Below are 7,699 nucleotides of genomic sequence, written 5' to 3' on the forward strand. Positions count from 1 at the left end.
CTCGCTCCAGTGTTTTAAATTCAAATATCGTGCGATCACATCGGGGACAGGGAGTCACAGAGTCTGTCAGTGCCCACTCCCTCAGCGCTGACCCTCCGACAGTGCCCACTCCCTCAGCACTGACCCTCCGACAGTGCCCGCTCCCTCAGCACTGACCCTCCGACAGCGCCCGCTCCCTCAGCGCTGACCCTCCGACAGTGCCCACTCCCTCAGCACTGACCCTCTGACAGTGCCCACTCCCTCAGCACTGACCCTCCGACAGTGCCCGCTCCCTCAGCACTGACCCTCCGACAGCGCCCGCTCCCTCAGCGCTGACCCTCCGACAGTGCCCACTCCCTCAGCGCTGACCCTCCGACAGTGCCCACTCCCTCAGCGCTGACCCTCCGACAGTGCCCGCTCCCTCAGCGCTGACCCTCCGACAGTGCCCGGTCCCTCAGCGCTGACCCTCCGACAGTGCCCGCTCCCTCGGTGCTGACACCCCCCCCGACAGTGCCCGCTCCCTCAGCACTGAACGTCTCTATGGGGAATGAATCGAGGAACAATTGTGGCGTTCCCAACATCCAGCACAGAGTGAGGATTATGATTTCTTCCCTCTCTTTCTTGTTCTTCTTAGTTCCTTAACAAATGGATTTTTCTTTGTTCATCCTGTATTCTCACGAGGTAAATGCTCATTTTTAGGCAAATTGCTGTTAATGAGAACCAAATCCCAAAAGACCACTTTGGATACACTCCATGGACTTGGGACAGTGAAGCACGCCTGTCCCTCCTACCACTGGATCCCTGGGGACAGCACGAATCCTGGCTAAAGTACAAACGAACTACAAAAGGACCCCCTGTATAAGGGATCCATGCAGTGAGACCAAAGCTGCTAGAGCAGAAACAGGCCCACTGATGTGTATCATGGCGGTGGGTGAAGGCTGGGCACCTACTGAAATGAACCACAAAACAAATCTCACTCTGCTCTTCGAATCTGGTTGGGGAGAACGTCCAAAAGTCCGCTTAAATAGTGAGGCAGCACGGCATGACCAAGGGAGCGATGGTGAGAAGTTAGGGAATAGGGAGACAGAGTGTGCGTTAGCCCACGAAAGGCCTGCGTTCCTGCTATCTCAGACAGAGCCGCCTCCCAGACCCCAGTCCCTCAGATAGCACAGGGTTAAGTACAGAGTAAAGCTCCCTCGACACTGCCTCCCCTTCAATCACTCACAGGGTGTAAATCGTATGCATGTTGGGATGTTGTGAGCTGTCACAACACTTATTACAACATCACTTCAGTTGTCCATCAACTAGTAAATACCTACTGCTCCTCAAGATGAACACTAAGTGAAAAACAGCACCATTTTAACGTCGCACGTGTTGTGTCTCAGTCCCATCTCTGTCTCAGGGAGATATCTGTACACTGACTGGTGTCTCTCAGTCCCCCTCTCTCTCTCTCTCAGGGAGATACCTGTACACTGACTGGTGTCTCTCAGTCCTCTCTCTCTCTCTCTCTCAGGGAGATATCTGTACACTGACTGGTGTCTCTCAGTCCCCCCTCTCTCTCTCTCTCAGGGAGATATCTGTACACTGACTGGTGTCTCTCAGTCCTCTCTCTCTCTCTCTCAGGGAGATATCTGTACACTGACTGGTGTCTCTCAGTCCTCTCTCTCTCTCTCTCAGGGAGATATCTGTACACTGACTGGTGTCTCTCAGTCCCCCCTCTCTCTCAGGGGGATATCTGTACACTGACTGGTGTCTCTCAGTCCTCTCTCTCTCTCTCTCTCTCAGGGAGATATCTGTACACTGACTGGTGTCTCTCAGTCCCCTCTCTCTCTCTCAGGGAGATATCTGTACACTGACTGGTGTCTCTCAGTCCCCCCTCTCTCTCAGGGAGATATCTGTACACTGACTGGTGTCTCTCAGTCCCCCCCCTCTCTCTCAGGGAGATATCTGTACACTGACTGGTGTCTCTCAGTCCTCTCTCTCTCTCTCTCTCTCAGGGAGATATCTGTACACTGACTGGTGTCTCTCAGTCCCCCCCTCTCTCAGGGAGATATCTGTACACTGACTGGTGTCTCTCAGTCCCCCTCTCTCTCTCTCTCTTAGGGAGATATCTGTACACTGACTGGTGTCTCTCAGTCCCCCCCCTCTCTCTCTCAGGGAGATATCTGGACACTGACTGGTGTCTCTCAGTCCCCCCTCTCTCTCTCTCTCAGGGAGATATCTGTACACTGACTGGTGTCTCTCAGTCCTCTCTCTCTCTCTCTCTCTCTCAGGGAGATATCTGTACACTGACTGGTGTCTCTCAGTCCCCCTCTCTCTCTCTCTCTTAGGGAGATATCTGTACACTGAATGGTGTCGCTCAGTTGCCGATCCCAGGTACAAATCTTTTGACAGGCATATTGTTCAGTGGAAAGACTGGGCAACAGAGTAAGTGGGATAACATGATGATAGCTGTGTAGTCACAGGGACACAATGTCTAGTCCTCTCCTTTCATCTCTCCCCCTTCAACCTAATGACTGTGCCTGACTGTCTCTCACGCACAGAGAAAAGCAGCAACTAGAGAAACCTTTGGTCTCAGCCTGAAACGTCAGCTTTCCTGCTCCTCTGATGCTGCTTGGCTTGCTGTGTTCATCCAGCTCCACACATTGTTATCCAAGTATTGTATTGCCTGCGAAGTTTCAAACTCAAGCCTTTAACTGGGGACTCGTTTGTAGCTTAGAAGTCTGATGAATGTTTCACCAACAAACAAATGATCGACACAATTTAAACCACACAAAACAGAAGCCTGAAAATCAATTGCAGATGCTGGAAATCAGAAACAAAAACAGAAATTGCTGGGAATTTTCAGAAGAAGGGTCACTGGACCCAAAACATTAACTCTGATTAACTCTTTCTCACCACAGAATCTGCCAAACCTGCCGAGTTTTTCTGGCAATTTACATTTTTGTTTCAAACCAGACAAACTAGCCCAGCCACCAATACCAGGAGTTGCAGATTGAGATTGGAATGATCACAATGTCCTTCAGTAATATATTATCAAAATTCCTCACTCTTGTCACACGCACACACTGTAAAAACAAAGCAGACAGAAACTGAGACTTTGCACAAACTGATTCACCATGCTCTGAGAGGCACAATTCCTCTTCATCTCTATCTGGAATGGCGTCCTCTTGTCAGAGCCTCTCCCACAAATGGAATCCTTTCTGCATTCACGCCGTCAAGTACCTAAGAACCCTGCATTTCAAAAAGTCCTCTTCTCAATTTTGTAAACTCTAAACTACTCATCTAGAATATACTTAATGAACCAGCCATGACAGCCCTTCATAGTGAACAATTCCATTGATAGATTACCCTCTGAGAGAAGAAATTCCTCCCATCTCTGTCTTTGAAGTGCCACCCCTAATACAAGATGCAGCCCTCTGGTCCTAGACTCACTCACAAGGGGAAATGACTTCTACCCTGTCAGCTCCCCTAAGTATCTTACACATCTCAATGCGTTGTCTCTTATTCTTCTAAGTCTCAATGAGTCCACGTCCCAACCTCCTCAACCTCTCTTCCATTGGACAGTCCCTCCATACCTGGTATCAGACCGACTAAATTTTCTCTGGACCTGTTACAATCCCAGAGTATCTTTGCCAAGGTAAGAGATACAAAACTGTTCACAATATTGCAACTGTTGATTGACTTGTGCCTTGGACAGTTTTAGCAAGACTCCCTACATTTATACTCTCCTCCCTTTGAAACAAAGGTCAATATTCCATATTGTATCAGTGATAATGGGAACTGCAGATGCTGGAGAATCCAAGATAATAAAGTATGAAGCTGGATGAACACAGCAGGCCAAGCAGCATTTCAGGAGCACAAAAGCTGACGTTTCGGGCCTAGACCCTTCATCAGAGAGGGGGATGGGGTGAGGGTTCTGGGATAAATAGGGAGAGAGGGGGAGGCGGACCGAAGATGGAGAGAAAAGAAGATAGGTGGAGAGGAGAGTATAGGTGGGGAGGTAGGGAGGGGATAGGTCAGCCCAGGGAAGACAGATAGGTCAAGGGGGTGGGATGAGGTTAGTAGGTAGGAAATGGAGGTGCGGCTTGGGGTGGGAGGAAGGGATGGGAGAGAGGAAGAACAGGTTAGGGAGGCAGAGACAGGCTGGGCTGGGTTTGGGATGCAGTGTGGGAGGGGAAGAGCTGGGCTGGGTTTGGGATGCAGTGGGGGGGAGGGGAAGAGCTGGGCTGGGTTTGGGATGCAGTGGGGGAAGGGGACGAATTGGGCTGGTTTTGGGATGCAGTGGGGGGAGGGGAAGAGCTGGGCTGGGTTTGGGATGCAGTGGGGGAAGGGGAGATTTTGAAGCTGGTGAAGTCCACATTGATACCATTAGGCTGCAGGGTTCCCAGGCGGAATATGAGTTGCTGTTCCTGCAACCTTCGGGTGGCATCATTGTGGCACTGCAGGAGGCCCATGATGGACATGTCATCTAAAGAATGGGAGGGGCAGTGGAAATGGTTTGCGACTGGGAGGTGCAGTTGTTTATTGCGAACCGAGCGGAGGTGTTCTGCAAAGCGGTCTCCAAGCCTCCGCTTGGTTTCCCCAATGTAGAGGAAGCCGCACCGGGTACAGTGGATGCAGTATACCACATTGGCAGATATGCAGGTGAACCTCTGCTTAATGTGGAATGTCATCTTGGGGCCTGGGATAGGGGTGAGGGAGGAGGTGTGGGGGCAAGTGTAGCATTTCCTGCGGTTGCATGGGGAAGGTGCCGGGTGTGGTGGGGTTGGAGGGCAGTGTGGAGCGAACAAGGGAGTCACGGAGAGAGTGGTCTCTCCGGAAAGCAGACAGGGGAGGGGATGGAAAAATGTCTTGGGTGGTGGGGGTCGGATTGTAGATGGCGGACGTGTCGGAGGATGATGTGTTGTATCCGGAGGTTGGTAGGGTGATGTGTGAGAACGAGGGGGATCCTCTTTGGGCGGTTGTGGTGGGGGCTGGGTGTGAGGGATGTGTTGCGGGAAATGCGGGAGACGCGGTCAAGGGCGTTCTCGATCACTGTTGGGGGGGGGGGGGATGTTGCGGTCCTAGAAGAACTTGGACATCTGGGAAGTGCGGGAGTGGAATGCCTCATCAAGGGAGCAGATGTGGCGGACAAATTGGGAATAGAGGATGGAATTTTTGCAGGAGGGTGGGTGGGAGGAGGTGTATTCTAACCCATCCTCTCCAACACCATTCATGACCTCATCACCTCAGGGGACCTCCCACCCACAGCCTCCAACCTCATTGTTCCCCAACCCCACACGGCCCATTGCTATCTCCTTCCCAAAATCCACAAACCTGCCTGCCCTGGTCGACCCATTGTCTCAGCCTGTTCCTGCCCCACCGAACTCATCTCCACCTATCTGGACTCCATTTCCTCCCCTTTGGTCCAGGAACTCCCTACCTACGTCTGTGACACCACCCACGCCCTCCCACCTCCTCCAGAACTTCTAACTCCCTGGCCCCCAACACCTCATTTTCACCATGGATGTCCAGTCCCTCTACACCTGTATTCCGCATGCAGATGGCCTCAAAGCCCTCCGCTTCTTCCTGTCCCGCAGGCCCGACCAGTCCCACTCCACCGACACCCTCATCCGCCTAGCCGAACTCGTCCTCACCCTCAACAACTTCTCTTTTGATTCCTCCCACTTCCTACAGACAAAGGGGGTGGCCATGGGCACCCGCATGGGCCCCAGCTATGCCTGCCTCTTTGTAGGTTACGTGGAACAGTCCCTCTTCCGCACCTACACAGGCCCCAAACCCCACCTCTTCCTCCGTTACATTGATGACTGTATCGGCGCCGCTCTTGCTCCCCAGAGGAGCTCAAACAGTTCATCCACTTCACCAACACCTTCCACCCCAACCTTCAGTTCACCTGGGCCATCTCCAGCACATCCCTCACCTTCCTGGACCTCTGAGTCTCCATCTCAGGCAACCAGCTTGTAACTGATGTCCATTTCAAGCCCACCGACTCCCACAGCTACCTAGAATACACCTCCTCGCACCCACCCTCCTGCAAAAATTCCATCCTCTATTCCCAAATCCTCCGCCGCATCTGCTCCCACGATGAGGCATTCCACTCCCACACATCCCAGATGTCCAAGTTCTTCTAGGACCGCAACTTCCCCCCAACAGTGGTCGAGAACGCCCTTGACCGCGTCTCCCGCATTTCCCGCAACATATCCCTCACACCCAGCCCCCGCCACAACCGCCCAAAGAGGATCCCCCTCGTTCTCACACACCACCCCACCAACCTCCGGATACAACACATCATCCTCCGACACTTCCGCCATCTACAATCCGACCCCCACCACCCACGACATTTTTCCATCCCCACCCTTGTCTGCTTTCCGGAGAGACCACTCTCTCCGTGACTCCCTTGTTCGCTCCACACTGCCCTCCAACCCCACCACACCCGGCACCTTCCCATGCAACCGCAGGAAATGCTACACTTGCCCCCACACCTCGTCCCTCACCCCTATCCCAGGCCCCAAGATGACTTTCCATATTAAGCAGAGGTTCACCTGCACATCTGCCAATGTGGTATACTGTATCCATTGTACCCGATGTGGCTTCCTCTACATTGGGGAAACCAAGCGGAGGCTTGGGGACCGCTTTGCAGAACACCTCCGCTTGGTTCGCAATAAACAACTACACCTCCCAGTCGCGAACCATTTCCACTCCTCCTCCCATTCTTTAGATGACATGTCCATCATGGGCCTCCTGCAGTGCCACAATGATGCCACCCAAAGGTTGCAGGAACAGCAACTCATATTCCACTTGGGAACCCTGCAGCCCAATGGTATCAATGTGGACTTCACCAGCTTCAAAATCTCCCCTTCCCCCACTGCATCCCAAACCCAGCCCAGCTCTTCCCCTCCCCCCACTGCATCCCAAAACCAGCCCAGCTCTTCCCCTCCCGCCCTGCATCCCAAAACCAGCCCAGCCTGTGTCTGCCTCCCTAACCTGTTCTTCCTCTCACCCATCCCTTCCTCCCACCCCAAGCCGCACCTCCATCTCCTACCTACTAACCTCATCCCACCCCCTTGACCTATCCGTCTTCCCTGGACTGACCTGTCCCCTCCCTACCTCCCCACCTATACTCTCCTCTCCACCTATCTTCTTTTCTCTCCATCTTCGGTCCGCCTCCCCCTCTCTCCCTATTTATTCCAGAACCCTCACCCCATCCCCCTCTCTGATGAAGGGTCTAGGCCCGAAACGTCAGCTTTTGTGCCCCTGCGATGCTGCTCGGCTGCTGTGTTCATCCAGCTTCACACTTTATTATCTTCAATATTCCATTTTGTTCCTGCTTATTCACTTCTGGATGGTAGCATTTTGTGATTTAAGCCTGAGGATTCAGAAATCCCTCTATTCTGTAGAATTCTGAAGTCGTCTCTGTTTATATAATATTCAGCTCCTCTATTCTTTTTGTCAAAGTGCATTGTCTCATATTATCCCAGAGTATATTCCATCGACCAAGATTTTGCCCCCTCACTGAACTAGACTATTTTTGTCTCATCCACTTCAAACAGTCACTGAGCATGGGGACAGACCCTTTGGTGAAACCAGTCCATACTGAGCATGTCCTCAAACTAAGCTAGTCCCATCTGCCTGCTCCTGGCCCACATCCCTCCAAATCTTTTCTATCAGGTACTTATCAAAATGTCTTTTAAATGTTGTATTTGTACCCACACGCACC

This window comes from Stegostoma tigrinum, chromosome 50, assembly GCF_030684315.1.
Source record: "Stegostoma tigrinum isolate sSteTig4 chromosome 50, sSteTig4.hap1, whole genome shotgun sequence".
NCBI lineage: Eukaryota > Metazoa > Chordata > Chondrichthyes > Orectolobiformes > Stegostomatidae > Stegostoma > Stegostoma tigrinum.